The sequence below is a fragment of the Hetaerina americana genome, unplaced genomic scaffold, assembly GCF_022747635.1.
Source record: "Hetaerina americana unplaced genomic scaffold, ioHetAmer1.1.p SCAF_6, whole genome shotgun sequence".
NCBI lineage: Eukaryota > Metazoa > Arthropoda > Insecta > Odonata > Calopterygidae > Hetaerina > Hetaerina americana.
The window spans coordinates 87,923,175-87,939,668 of record NW_027287205.1 but is presented as its reverse complement, the minus strand read 5'-3'; positions in this window follow the sequence as shown (position 1 = coordinate 87,939,668).

Below are 16,494 nucleotides of genomic sequence, written 5' to 3'. Positions count from 1 at the left end.
CACGCGGCACAATACTACATATACTTAATTTAATTGGGACCTTCAACTCTGCCTAGACTCGTTTCACCTCCGAGTGCATCTCCTTAAAGGAGCGCAGGATCTCTTCAGATCCACGTTCCGAGGCGCCGTTTGTCCCGACATGAGCCAGAATGCGTAGCTTGGAGCAGCCCGTATTACTGACGGCCGCCTTCACCGCCAGCGTCGCCTGGGGTACCCCGCCGCCTGGTATACACCAGGACGACAAGAATCCAACACCTCCCTCCTGTTGGACTCTGCGGCGCAGTGGATTCATTATACGCCGGACATTTGAACTACCTAATATAACGGTTCCCTCCCTCCCCGACCGCTGATGCCTTACCCTAGGCAGTGCCCTCGGAGTAGGGATAGGGGCTGCAGGTACGGTGGTGCTGTCATCCGACAGCACCTGGTACCTGTTGGAGACGGGGATGGTATCTGCCTCCGCAGAGTCCAATCCTCGCCGCAGCGTTACCTTCCCCTTGCCCCGAGAGACGACCCTCCAATCGTCCGACCTACGGACGTGAGACACTCCCTCGTTGAGAGATGGGACACGGGGTAGGTCTCTAATCGCCCAGCCACGTGTTGCATTCGGAAGAATCCGTGCACCCCTATGGGCGTGGCGGGTTTTCGTATTCCCACCCTGAGCACCATTTCTCCCGAGGGGAGCCCTCCGGCCGGCGATCTCCGATCGAAGCTCCCGCACCATTCTCTCCAGCATGACGATACGGGCCCTTAAAGCCGCGCATTCGCCAGTGCCTTCGAGAATGGCAACAGGGGACCTGGATGAAGCCATCCTAATTTAGCTACCGCGTTCCCAACAAAAGCTAACCTGTATACACTATGCTAAAATTTCTAGAAGGGGTTAGCTAAATTTAGCTCAAACCATAAGTTACGATTTGGAATTGAATATGAAGCCTAAGTGGAAAAAACGATGCTTGAGTAAGGTCTGGTTTTCAGAGGACCAAAAAAAAAGATAGTAAGAAAAAGGAAAGCACTCACCGGTCACCAATCAGAGTTGAAGGACAAAAACCACCACAATCCACTAATTGAATTACTACTACCTTACACTACGGTTAACAAACCACACACAAAACGAAAACTATATAAACGAAGCAACGTATACGTCGAAACTACACTGCACTTCACTAAAACCAAAAGCACCAAGAATCAAGCTGGCAGGCAGGTAGTCTCTGGTGGGTCAAACCGGTTACCAGGAGCGCTCAGTAGGCAGGTCCGCTCAGGTTGAGGGCCAGAGAGAGAATGAAGAATATTAAATGCCTATTAAATTATTATTATTAAAGAATATTAAATGCCTATTAAATTCAAATTAATGTTATGATAGATTATAAAGGAGGAAGGAGTTAAACAGATAAAACTTTTAAAAATTATTTTTCAAAACTTACTCTGATGTTAGGCGTGTGTAAGTACAGTTTGGAATCTTGGTCTTTAAAATGTTGTGGTTTTGTGAAGAATGAATAAAATACAATTGATGGAAAGGAAAGCAATCAAAGAAGTGGCAAAGAAAGACAGGGGGTCGAGGGAGGGAATTTTATTGGAGCAAATACGAGAAATGGTATATTGAAGGCTGTGATACGCACGTGTAGATGTAGAAGAAGGGAAAAATGTGATGGACATTAGTCGAGGTTGAGGGAGGAAGAGAGAGGAGGCACGTTGGACAGAATGAAGTGAGGTATAATTTATACGTAAATGGTAGAAAATGATTTATTTATTAAATATGCTTGGTAATTGACGTGGTATGAGGCGGGTTTGGAGAGTTGGAGAGATGCCAAGTTCCTTGGTCTATCGAACACGTACCCAACACCCCTTAACTTTTGCTAATAGAAAACTGCCATGACCATTATGCATTGACATCCTCCTCTCTACGTCTCCCACCAAAGAGTCTGTTCTGCCCGCAGTCATTGTTGATCACGACAGGTTAAGCGTGTGTAGAGGGATGCAGCATCAATGGCGTAGGATTAAATCGTAAATACTCTCTTTAACCAAGGCATACGTTACGCTAAGATGGCAGTAATGGTAGCAGGTGGAATCTGTACCCACCTCGGAGGGTGCTCAATATTGCAGCGGAAGAATCCAAACTTCCATCAAATGAAGGTAAGGCAGAGATGATGAAGGGCATGCGATGGAGAGGCAGCTGGGACACGGGGACTAGCGAGGAAACTTTGCCTGAAAATATTCTTGAAGAGTGTGGTACTCTACAGGCTGAAGAGATATGGACTGTTGGACGACAGGACAGTAGAATCCATCAAATACTAGTGCTGGAAATTATCGCTGAAAGTCGAGTGGTTTGATGAAACGTGGAACGAAAAAATTGAACGGGAGTGCGAGCAAGGGAATGGTAATATGGTGGACTGGAGATGGAGTGACGGAAGAAAACCAAAACGTATACAGGGTGCGTTCCAAAAGTAATGCAATTAGTTTTAAAAAGTAATTTATTGAAGATATTTGCACAAACAGATGAAATTCTTCAAAGTACTGTCCTTTGGCCTCTACTTATTTTTCCCAGCTAATTTGCCATTAGCGGGACGCGCCCTGGAATGCGCCTTCGGGGACCTCTCGCAAGGTCACGGCTGATTGGATCTCTTCTTAGGAAGAAAAACGGGTTCCTTTCAGGGCTGCCTTAATCCGAGGGAACAAAAAGAAGTCTGCTGGGGCGACGGTAGGACTATAGAGGGGGGGTGGCGCACCTGGTGTTCGGCCAGGAACTCGCGGACTCGTAGCGCGTTGTGGCAAACACCTTGGGCGCTGGGCTTAGCGCACACTTTCCTCATCGCTTAATCTTCAGTAACAATGCGAAACACAGCAGTTGACGACAAGTTCAGGTCATTTGCAACCATCTTGATACTCAATCGGCGGTCAGAGTCCAACAATTCTCGAACACGAGCGACATTGTAGGTTTGGCAGACCACTATTGAATGTGTTGAGAGCAGAACATCAGGGGAAGTGAAAAAAACCATTCCAAGAGGAGATTATAGGAAAAATAAAAATATATTTGAGAAAAATTCTGACCAGCACTCTAGTATTTCACTGCCCAGCGAAACGTAGAAAATAGGTTTTTCTTTGGTAATGTTAAACGTTTTGTCCATATTTGACTTAAGAGTAGTTTTGAATAAAATCCTAACGCAAAATTCAGAATTTAAGCTCAGATTATTTTCAAGTGATGATCTTTATCTTAATACGTTTTTATTCAAGAGAACAACTTGGAAGTACCCTCGAATTCACTTCATGCGCGTATGAATATATTAAAATCACTGACGTCATTCTTTTGTGCAGGTTTACAGATAAAACCTAGTTTTCTAATTCCATTCATTATTCATTTTTTCATGGACACTTTTTAGTCTTTTTCAAGTCTTTAGTCCAACACGCTCCATGATCTTCACACAAGCACTAACGCCACCTTAACGATATACCCCCTCGTACCGAAGACAAGTCTCGACCTCGACGAGTGTCTTGTATTCGCAGGTTCCCAGCATTCTTCGCGGTCAAAATTGGGGTGTTCTTTTGCATTTTAAATACTTGATTCTTTTGTACTGAAGATAACAGCATATAGTTAACAGGAGCTCATGTTCAACATCATATTGTGAAAAACGAGCAAGTTGGTGAATTTCACCTCGAGAACGAGGTACGCTGGAGTGACGCGCACGTTTTAAAGCTGCGAGAGATAAATTTCCCTGGGTCGCGACCTTGGGGAAATTCATTGAAGTGGTGTTGAAGCTATTCAAATCAGAAGAATCATTAAATTTTGTTTCCATTTACTGAATAAACAGGAATTTCACCGCCGGATACCTGTGCTGATATGGTCCCTGAAATGAGATGGAACCCAATGAAAGGGGTTTTTTTCCTTTCATGGTATGGGTTTATTTTATCTGGGTCCATAATTTGTGAAAATTCATTTATTGAGTGTGCTATAAATATAAAAAATTAAACATTTTGTCCATTGAAAATAGAAAAATGGATGAATGTGGTTTTTGGGTAATTAACGAGCATTGATTATTACGTGTTTTGGGGTGTATGTTAGGTAGGGAAAAAAATTCCATTCAGACCTCCTTGACTAAATGAAAACAAAAAAATTAAATTAATTCGTTTTATTATCGATATTTAGTATGAATTCGTTACTTCATCGTCTTTTCAATTGGTAAAGAATATCGTCAATGTCTTTAGAAATAAGGTAATCAGCAATTAGGAACTAGAATACATCTTTTGTAAAGCTAACCCCCTGGAAAATTTGGGTGTTAAAAACATGTGCTCTCTTTAAGTTAGCATAATTGGGAAATGGACTTGGAAAGTAAGCTAAGCTGTTACGATTCCCTAAGGAAAAAACTGTCTTCGATAATTAACTAGCAATATTGTCGGTGAACAGTGCTTCATTCGATTTGAATATACGATAGATATTATTAGAGCACCGTGAATAGTGATTCATCTTGTAGTTTTGTTCTTCCACTAATTTAAGGTCTCGAGTTCACTTCGGGAATTATTCCCTACGACTGGTTAAACGCTTTTTCGATGATTTGCGAGTTTTCCGACGTTGTCCCTTGGGCGCAATAGTTTTTACTTAAAAGGTTTCCCGGATTGGAAGAGGTCCGCACTCTCCATCCGCCGGCGATCGGTCTCTCGGTCCGCAAAATCCTATCCTTCCATTCGTCTTTATTCAATGCGAATTCGGCCTCGATAAGGCGTCTTCCTTAAATCTCTTCTCTCTTGAGCTGCCTATTCGTATTATTTGACTTCCCACCTTGACTCTGTCTAGGTCTGTATAGGCCCCCCTCTCTCTCTCTATCATTACCTAGGCCCATAATAGTAATTTCGCAGTTTCATCTCCCTCGGAGCATATCATCGGTGATGTCACCGACTCCGCAGTTCCACCGATGGCCGTGGTGAATCTTTCTCTTGAAATTTGGCATTCTAGTAGTTTGCCTGATCCATTTTAAAGCCTGCTTTACCCTTTGCTTTTTTTGTAACACATACGCATCATTCATGGCCATTTTCAAGTTTGGTGAATATTTATTTGCTGAATATGGTGGTGTGAGAGTAGAGGACGTTGTTGGGTGAATGCTGCAGAAGAGAGAAAAAGTGAGTGGAGGAAAGGCGGAATGGAAAGTGGTGATTTCTAATTGGAGAGAAAACGTTGGTTAGAACGTGAAGAAATGGAAGGAAAATACGAGGGGTTTGGGTTTTTTAGGCAGCATGGTAGCAGGTGGAAGGTACGAATAATAACATGAAAACGATGAATGACAAAAAAAGGAAATCCGGTCGATAATAGTGATATTTAATTGTTTTTTGTTTTTGGGAGCGTCCAAAAGCTACAGATACAAGGCAAATACATTATCTTTGATTATGGCTATCATACCAGTGGCCCTTTATGATTAAATATATATTGCGCCTTTCGTTTTACTACGCTGAAGATTTCGATCAGTGCTTTCACTCCTTTTTTCGCAGTCGTTCATTTGATATCATCCCCTAAATAATTATAGTGTGAGGCAATTGGCGTTGCAATAATCCACACCTCTGGGTCCAGATAACATTATTTTCCGATAAAAACTTTGAATGTAAGAAAGAGGTTTTCAAAGTTTTTCCATTTGGATTGTTCTTTAAAAAAAATAATTTCCATATTGGAAATATAGCGTCTCTTGTTATACATTATTCAATCGAGATAGGAAAGCTGATTCCTGTGCTTATATTGAATTGGAGAAAGAAAATATTCGCATTATAGTTACGGTTGTCTGATCCACTCATTATCTTATGCTAGGGGTGGGGACATTTGGCTAGGCATGGGAAAGAATCTAAATTCTTGATGCAGTTCTATTGATGTATTAAAATAATTTCTACATGATTTTTTCTATATTTCTGCTAAATGATTTTAGTTATGGGTTAAACTACGTACCAGTATGAAGTACTACATAGTTTTTTCTTATTTTTTTAGTTATATCAAGAAGAACTGTTTCATAACGATAAGAACACGGACGTTTTATTAGCGACTGGGTTTGTTAAAATACCTAATTGCATTCCTTAATTGATACATCTTATTTCAACATAACAAGAAACATTACATTAAAAGGTGTGAATAAAAAACATTGGTAACAACTTCTTCTTGGCGTTTGGCTAAGTTCTGAAATCAGACCGTCGTTACATGTCCGCATAATCACAGCTCGCATAATGTCATTGATTAGAGAGTGACCAATGATCGGTGCACACCATTATCACTGAAAATTTGGCGATACGAAAGATCTGCGCTAAACTCGTCCTCCCAAAGGTCTTTGGACGAACGACCAAAAGAGCAGAGTCGACTCGCTTTCGAAGATCTTCTGAAACACCATCGTGACGATTCCCCAACCCCCTTACAGTCCCGACTTGGTACCAGCAGACTATGCGATCTCGTATACTAATCCCAAAAGTATTTATATTCTCCCTCAAAGGACACCACCCTGAGTGCCGTCGAAGAAGCGTACCCGCGTACCTTAAAGTGGCCTTCCGGAATCCTCCTGCCAGGGAGCCTTCAAGTCGTGGAAAAGCCACTCTGGGCAAAGAGCGATGACGCTCAAAGGATGTACTCTGAAGAACTTTCCGAAATTGTAGCAATATCTGAAATAAGTCTATTTTTCGGAAACATTTCCCGATACTTTTTATAAAAAACCTTGTTTATAATAAATATTCGTAAAATAAATTTGACATATTATAATGTAAAGCGGATATTTTTCCTTAAATAGAAATATTTTTGTTGTATGTAGAATCATATTTTGATTATTGAAAGGTTTTGGAATTTGATTAAAATTTCAATTTGATTTGGAAATTATGTAGTCTAAACCAGACAAGTAGACTGCATGTATTCTTAGCAGAGTTTAAAACGCCTTTATTTTTACTGTCATGAATCGAAGGAACTTTAAGGGATGAGCGCCGGGATGCCTGCTCCGTGGCTTAGATTTGCAAAAATTTGAGATACCAGCATACAGGTATAGGATACAGGATATCATGAATAAAAAAATTATCGACAATGTTGATAATTGCCAAACATTCGATTCATTGTATTTAAATGAAGTACATATATTGGTATGGCCATGAATATATTGTTATATTTAACTCATCCCAACACGATTCGTGTGGAAACATAATCACTCTCTTTTGAAAAAGATGAGCCTCTTTGGCAGGTTGACACTTCATTCATCAGTTCAGGAGCGGAGAATGGACTCCCTCGTTGGCAGTAGATCGTCTCAATGCAACTGCGAATGGTGACAAACGACACGCTCGAATGGGAGCGAATGCGAAGAAAGCACGCCGCGGCAAGTGTCGCCGTCGTATGGTGCGCCCTCGTCCGCCGTCGGGGCCCGCAGTCAAATCGTTTATTAACTGGAGTCCCGCGTTACGCGAGAAAAATGGCCCACGCACGCCCTCCCTCCCTCCCTTCCTTACTTGCCTCCTCCGACGCTTTCGCGAGAAGTGTCCCCAATCCCTCCACCACCCCCTACCAACCCCCACGGGGGACAAGCCATCCCTACGCGATACAAACAGCATCCGGGGAATTTGCAAACCCGGACCCGTGCATATTTCATTCGTAATCTCTTCAATTCGCCACTTGCGCAGTAAAAGAAGCGACGAGGAGGGGAGTGCGACAGGGAGAGGGGGAAGACAGGGAGAAGTTTCACCCTTTTTCCCGTGGAAAATCGGCCTATCTTCCCTCTTCCTCTCGGGAAGGAAATAACTCGCTTTAAGGCGCGCCCAAGGGGGTGGTGGGAGTGGCGGAGGGAGGGCGTGGCGAGACTTCCAGAGGGGGGCGCGGCGGAGTGGGAGGCGGGATGGAGTGGGGGGAGAGGTGTGGCAGCAGCAGTGGTTTGGAGTGGGCTGATCCCTCAGAAGGATTGGCGTGGTGGGAAATGGCGCGGTGGGAAGGTGGCGTGCCCATGGCCTGACGTGGCTTGGACAGGAGTTTCGTGGAAAATGGCGTGGTGGGGGGGACTACCTGGGTCGAAGGCTATCTTCTCGCCTTGCTCGGGACTCCTTGGAAATTTCGTTGTTCGATCGGAATTCCCGGACCAATGCTTGTTTCAGGCTGAAAAAAACTGCAGCAAGTAAACGAAGTATCCGGATGTGAAATGCAAAGAAGAAAAGTAAAGGTGAGCACTGGTTGCGATTGAACACCGGAGACTTCCAATACACGGGCGGGGGGAATGGCAAGAGTCAAGACGGCAAAAGGCTCGAGGAACTTCCAAAGTAAGCGAGGGAATAATCAAATCAGATTAGTGAATGATTACTCCATGAATCAATGATCAATCAGTGAATATCATTAAATGAGTCATTAGGCCATCCAAGGGGAATTTCCGTCAGAAATCATAAAGCTCCTGTGTGCGCTATGGATTGCGAAAAAAACTGCAATAAAGAGGCAGGTAAGTTATCAAGGAACGGGATGGCTAGCTTTGTCATTAAAATTGGAGGGCACAACCCTGAGCGTGGATAAAAAATCTAGAAAAACGTCTTTATGCTTAAGGAAGATATTTATGAAGTAGTAAGGGCATTAGATGAAGGGATTCTTTGGTCAAAGAAAGTTTTAAAAACGAGAGAATCTTAATTGTTGGGACATTGATGGAATACTGAACGAAAGCATAGATTCCTTTAGGATAAATTAAGGCAAGGAAGGAAACGTGAACACAGGATATTATTTTTTTAAAGTAATCTACCGGTTAAGTTAGGTTTTTAGATGGACCCAAGTAACAAACAAATATTTTGTTACTCCTAACAAAACACAAAATCCGGCATCCTGTAAGAGGGACCTGATGTAGATCAGGTCCCTCTTACAGGATATCATATCGAGTGAAATTGGAATGTTAATAAGACCGAGAGAGAAACTGGAATGGGTAATGGGCGGTGTAGCGAAAGAGAGAATGGCCATGTTGCATGAAATGAAGGGAAATAGAAGAGAGGATTACGCGCATTTGATAAAGATATTTTTTAATATGTGAGATGAGTTGAGTGTATTGAATGTTATTGTATTATAGTGGACTTAAAAGTGTACCAGGGCTTAGTCTCTCATTGTTCATTTAAAACCAACCTCGAGCCTCAACCAAGGGTAGTCTTTTGAGCCTTTCCCCTCTGCTCTCCTCCCATGACTCCCGCCGCCCTCATCTTGTTCACACCTTTCGAGTGTGCCCTCGAGATATCGATTGAGGGGTTTCATTAATTTATTTATTCATTTATCTACTCCCACACCCCTTATAGGCTCCGTTTGCGAGAGCCGCGCTCATCTACTGCCAGCCGTCGAGGCCACTCAGAGCAGGGATTCACTTCTTAGAACAATGATGTTCGATATGTAGATATACATCAAACTATGAGTTGATGGTTGCCCAATAGAAACCGGATTCAAATTGATAACATCTTGGGACTAAATAAAATATCATCGATGCTGACAACTACGATATAATCGATGTGACTATATGGATATGTGAACTCCTATCCAGTCATTTGGATGAGGCAAAGACGTTCGTTTGCTCAAGAAGGAAGTGAAAAGGTCGCAGTTCAAGTGATGTAAAAGGATATGGTACCCTTGTCTCGAGCATTTCGAGAACACAGCCTTCGTAAATATAAACTGAACGTGCCCGCGGTCGTGAAGCCATGAAAACGAGATAGCCGAGATGAATGAGCGAGCACTTTTGTCCATCCGTTTCATTTGTTTTTGTGTGATGGATGGGTTCTTGGCATCGGAGGAATCCTTGTAAACCCTGGACGAGTGGCAACTTGGAATCACAAGGGTCACTCTTTTCGAAAGCACACCCGAGTGATTGAGCGAATAGGCAAAAGCGAGCCTACATCCGTTTTATAATTTTTTATTCATCTGTGTGATTGACAGGTCCTTGGCATCGGAGGAATCCTTGTAAACCCTTAACGAGTTATTGAGGGCAATTCAAAAAAAACCTAACACATCTGAGTGATATGAGCGATGGCGAAACTGGACCTTTTCTTTTTGATGTTTATTGTTTTTCATTCCAGTGTGAGTACAGCGGGTCCCTAGCATAGGATATATCCTCACAAACACTGAATTCCATCCACAAGAGTACTTATTCCTTAACACACTCTATTGATCGAGTGGTTGTAAGTTTGTTTCATTTTTTACTAATTTGCCTTTTTTGTGTCATTGAGGAATACGTGGGTTACCGTTTCCCAAACACACCCGAGTGGCCTTTGAGTTTGTGTTCCCTATCTTTCCCGTTACTTGTCACTTTGTTTTTACCTCCCCCACCCTTAAACAAACCCAGTGCCAATCAAGTTTACGGTCTCAGTTGTCACGTTGTCATAACATAGCCTTCATTTGGATTTCCACAATATAAGATGTTCTAAGCCTATATTCGTTCATTCGCCTTTATACCTCCTTGGCTATGGATTCATCGATGCACCTGATTTCCCTTGAGACACCCTAACATCATCGCCATGTCAATATTTCACCACCACATCGATAAGGTAGGGCTAGCATGCATTCACAGTTTGTATGAACGGTGGTCAATTTTGAAAAAAAATATACTGCAACTCATCACACTTGAAGGAGGGTTTATTGCTGCGTGAGGATTTACGTTTATCATTTCAAATGACAGCAGGACGTTCAGTGGTTGCTAGGCTCTCTCTCCATGCCAAAACATCAAGGCTGCCGTTAATGGGAAATGGTTTAACTTCACACAGCTCAGTTAATTCACGTCTTTGTTCGATTTTGGCGGCCGCTATATGTTGACTGTGCTGGTTCATTTATTTATTATTTATTCTCATGCCTCGCACCTCCCGCTGCCCGGAGAAGCATTTGCATTCGTCGGCGGCGGTTCGAATGGAGGGCAACTGGAGGCGGGGTCAAAGGGCAGGGTGACCCCGGCGGCGCGTGTTCCGAAGGGGAAAGGGCCGCTACTCGGAGCGAAGGGGGAGGGCATGGAGATAGCCGGGGAGAGTAGCATACGTATGTACGTTCCTCCTCCTTAGGTGCGGGGTGGAGCAGAGGGGCGAATCGGAATGAAAGAAGGGCCTCTTAAGTTTGCGGACGACCAAGCTTAGAGATGGCCACTACGAGACGAGAGCTCCCAACTATTGCTGAGTGCGGAAAGAACGGCCCCGAGAGACGATCGCAAGAGACAAAGGGATCGAAGTTGCCAGGATAAACCCAAGCATGTTTATAGGCTAATCAATGGGGTTGGGCATACAAAGTAGGGCAGGTAAAACAGCTGACCTATTCGGGAATTTTAATAGCCGACAATTGGCCAAGGAAGAACCTAAAATAAAAGTGTACATCCGTTAGGGGAAGAAGATTTTGTAAAGAGGCGGGAGCCGTTGACCTTAAGTAGATGTTGAAGGAAAGTTGTCGGCAAATCTTATAATAAATATGTGGTTTCTCTGCCCTTCCAGCGTACAACATGATCAATATTTCCCCCCTCCTGTGTCACTTCCACCCAATATTTATCCTCCATCACATGGCCTATCATTATTTCCAATCTTCTTCAAATTTCCCCAATAACATTCTCGCCTGTCATTAGCCGACCAATTACCCGTTTGGTTTCTATTTTTATATCCGTTGATCTCCGATCCAACGTCTCGAAAGCCTCCCACCTATGCCTCCCCTAGTCTCAGTGACCATGTTAAACTACTCATAGTATACAATTTTTGAAATAATATTTTCTGGATCTCTTTACTCATGGCATCTGTCATCTAATACCTCCTCTATGCAAATGCTGTATGATCTTCTGAGAATTCTATTTGGAAAATTGTATGATATACTATATCCTATTCCAGTGTTAGGTACCACCCGTGTTAATATATCCTTATGACTACTATACTGCATGCAATGATTATGCTATTAAATTTTAAACCTAGCCCTTCTATTTATCGATATTTCCTGGGCAAGAGAATTGAAAATTTCTGTTTTAAAATAATAAATAGCAAATTTAAATGAATAGTTAGCCGAACAAGCGTAGAAAGGAATCGTGAATGGATCTTTAGCGCGGAATATACGATGCCTAACGAATGAAAGGAATGACGGAGAACGGAATTTGCAGAGTGTTTCGAGTACGTCATGGACATGGCTTGCTTTTAAGAAGGCCTCCCATTCTTCGTGACTTCCTCACCAAATCCTCTGAGGTGGACTCATCCAATATGTCCTGTACGGTCTCTTCGTCCTCCCGGTCATATTCGTCAAATAATGCTTTTAGATACATTTTTACAAAGTTAATTATACACTCTTTCCCCGACAGTTCTCCTAAAGACACTCCCAAAATTTAGCGGAATTGGAGCCAAATTGGCCTCTTATTTAGTCTGGGTGGCATCTGGTTGCATTAAATGGGGCTTCGGAATAAATTGGTTCCTTCTTGGTCCGGGGTGAGCTGTTCGTATTCCAATTTCGCCAAAATTCTGGGATGTTTAAATTCGCTCCATTTAACCACTTTATAAATATTTTTAGAATAAGGCTAAGATATCAATTTTCTAATTCATTGGACATTTACTTTCTTAAACTTTAATCAAATCACTCCGATGCGAAGACGTTACCAGTTGCCTTAATGACTTCATATGACTTCAACAATATCAGAGAAATGAAAACATCTCAAGGCGGTGGCTAGGGTTTTACCCTTGAGATTATTTCATTTCGCCTAGAGAAATTAAGGAAGGATATTTGTGAAAAATGTCTCTCACATCTCTCTCTAGCCTCGTCTGACATCTAGTAGTGGCACTTCTGTAAGGCCATATTACACTGTTCCAGCCCCGGAATTCCCAAATATAAACCATTAAAATGAAACGTGGGACTTAAATTTTACCGCATTCTAATTCGTAGTTTCATTATTTTTCGAATACAGATGCACTCAATGATTCCTATTTATGAAATATTAATGAGAAGTGGGTAAAGCATAGGCCTAGGTTCTAATCCCGGTTGTGGAGGAACTTTCTAATTGGTATCCCGATCCCTACTTGAGGTGTGCTTTGTGGAGAGCACTTTGAGTGAGTGCGCCGTCCGTCGGATGGGACGTTAAACTGCGGACCCCTTGGCGCCTTTCGTTAAAGAGTAGGCTAATGCCGACGCCGGGTTTCTCTCCACCCTTCATCCTTTCTTGTCCATCCCTAATGGCGCAAATGGCCTCAGCTGTCGGTCGCCTCCACTAAATACTACTACATTTTATTTTGGAGAATTTTCGGTGACGTTTGACAAACTTTTCTGTCACCCATCTCGTCGTATCTTTTGGCAAATGATTCTAAGAGCATCTGTCGATGCTGCAGGGCCTCCTTTGTTTCCGTTGGTCCACGCGTGATTCTCCCCGACCCGATAACTCCCCGACTGGCCTTACTCCGCAGGGCGGATGCCTAACCAAAAAATCCTAAAGCGGTGTTCCCCCGTCAACTCTCTAACCCATTCCGGAACCACCCTCCCCCTCGAGGTTCTTCGGGAGGGAAAAAACTGAAGAAATTCCGAAAATTCCGAGATCGGGGATGAATGTGTGAAACGGGGGGTTGGGAGGGAGGTTGGATTGGAGAATTGTATTTCCTCCAAGCCCTTCGTCCTTCACCCCATGATACCCTTTGTGCTCGCCTCCTCATCTCCACCCCTTCATCGATAAAAAAAGCGTTGAAAGAAGTAGTCTTGGGTGAAAGGAGAGAGAGAGAGAAATGGTCGAAAGGAGGAAAAGATTACGCGCCCGCTTACGCCGTTTAATAAAACAGATTGCGACGAAACATAAATTGGGCCGATAAGCGAATAAAAGAGAGGGAGCGTTTCCTCCTGGAGGATTCGGGCAGCTGGAATAGCATTCTGTTCCCTCTGGAAAAAAGCACGCAATCTCTCTCCCTCCCTCATTCCCTCTTTATAAAAAAATCCAGAATTTTCTGTCTAGTGTTTCCCTCCTCGCATCGGCTTTGTTTATTTTAATACATCTAATAAAAAAATGGAATGGGTTCAAAGGGTGGAGCGTGACATTATATATCGAGTGCTTAAGTTCCCCATTCTGCGAATCCGTGCGAATATTACCCCAATGCCCCGCCCCCTATACACCCCTGCCACACCCTCGAAAAGTCCCCCCTCTCTTCCCCTCCGTACCTCTCACCATTGACTCAAAATCCGAAACACAAATGCTGCGGAATACATCTATAAAAATGTTCACATTTGATAGCGAAACTTAAAAAAAAGGGCTCACGAGCATCTTTATCCATTTTGCATATCCCAAGGGCCAGAACTACTCGGGGGATATCAGAACTCTATTCATCTACATCTAAATCTACATAATACCCCGCAAGCCGCCGCAAGGGTGTGTGGCGGGGGGTGTTAGGTCACCAACCGTAAAAAAGAAAAATACCACATGCAAAAAAACAACACGGAAAATTACACCCACAGCAGCGCACACACTCATGCAAAAATCCCTTCATCCAATACTCATGCAAACACATATACCGCAAAACAACTAAAAAACTGCACCCCATGATGCAGCACGAAAGCCATCCTACAACACGGAAGCCAAGACAAGAAATTGAAACATCACTACCACATGAAAATGCACCACGAAACACTCTACCCCCAAAGAGTCTCTAAAAGGCAGGGAATGCGACCCAACGTTGCAGGTAGTAGGAATTTGCCCCCGCGGAGAAGGACGAGGGATCGAAAGGGAAACTTAAAAACAGATGAACAGAACACGAATGAGGTCATTCGGAAAGAATGGGTTATTATAGCAAAACACATAAGGTTAGTGGAAGAGCATGCATTTAAATACAACTAATTATTTTTTAGACGCTGAGGGTGGCAACTCTATTCAGTTGAATGCAACAATTTCTTGGAACACGCCTCTTCCAGGCATCCGAATGTAGTCCCAAAATCTTTGAAAACTATACTATACTTTGCGAACATTCGCTAAACACTCGAAACTTTCTGAATGTGACGTCTTTTCTTTAAAGAGTGTCGATACAGAAGTCAATCTTAAAATTGAAATTTATGTTTAATGTCAATGTTGTCCCTTAATTTTCTCGTGGGTGGAGATTGGTGAGGAAATAGCTTGGTCTCTCTCTCCGTACTTGTCCGACCGACCACTCGAGAGAATGTTTCCTTTTTAGTATTTATGCCGTGAAGAATCAAGTTCAATGTTTATGAAGATTGCCGAAAGAAATAACCGGGCTCATTCACATCAGCACAGTTTATTATGTTAATTTTTATCCAATTCCAAAAACTAATAATTTTTTAAGGTAAAAACCTACAAGTTATACAAAATTACAGTTTTTTCATAAAATTTAGAAGCAAACATAAATAATTTGATAAAAAAGGATTTTAATTGACTTTAATTGCTTTTAAAAGCGCATTAAAAGATACTTTTGCAACTGGTTAATTCAGCTAATTGTACGGTTTAAAAAATAAAACTATGGTGTAACTGCATTTCACATTATGTCTTGCCACATTAAAGTTATGAATGAAGTTTATTTGGAGACCTCCGGCTTCCAAATCGATAGTCGTCGACTGGCAAAAGGGAAAGAATTTACCAAAACTGATTGTGAATGTTTCCTGCGAGACTGGAATGAAAAAGGAAAGATCAGTTAAATACTATATAACGATTACCTTCTGAATACTATGAATATATTAAAATTGATAGTATTTTTGGAGACATTAACTGTTCAGTAATTTTAACTCTTTACCCTTATCACTTGTAAGTTACCGCTATCCCTGCTTTTGTGCGAATTGCATCTCTATTCTATTCAGTTTCTCTGAACCTTTTAGTCCACAAAACTTGGGATCCAACAAAATACTTTTCTCTTCCGTGCCCTTCCCTTTCCCTATTTTAACCCCTGGCCACGGAGACCCCTGCTGTCGCTCGACGCTGGCAGTAGGGGGAGCATTTATCTTCCAGGGCCCGCCGTCGGATGTGACGTGCATAATTACGGGGCCTTTCTTCCATCCCCTGTCCATCACTGCCTATCTTCTCCTTCGGACCCCTTGTTCCAACTTCCCCCTTTACCCCACCCTCTCTCTCTGACCCCCCTCCCCATCGATTCACCCCCACCCCGCATCCCCTCTCCAATCCCATAGCCAACATTCCTCCCTCGTACATTTTCAAAGAATCTCCGGGAAATGCCGCAATGGTAATTTTTGCCGGGTCACCTCAGATGTGTTTGCACAAAAATGCAAGAATTTCACGGTGGAAAAAATCATCCGACGAGATATGTAGGCGATACGAGAGCTACTCAATGAAAGGTGATCATAAAAAGTGAACTCACATTATTTATTATTTTAAAAAAAATATTTCTTCTTATTTTGGTTTTTCCAGTTTCTTTTGTGGTGCAAATTTCATGGATTTCACTGCAGTATTGTGTGAGCGGTAACCACCGCAAGTTGAATTATGCAAAGGTTTTCACACTTCTGTTTTTGACGATGAGCATTGTGGATCAGGAGTGAGTCTCGTGTTTGGGCGTGGTCTGGACCAGTGGGAGGATGCGACATTTGCTTGATATTGATGTTTGCTACAATCGCTTTAAAAGAATCGC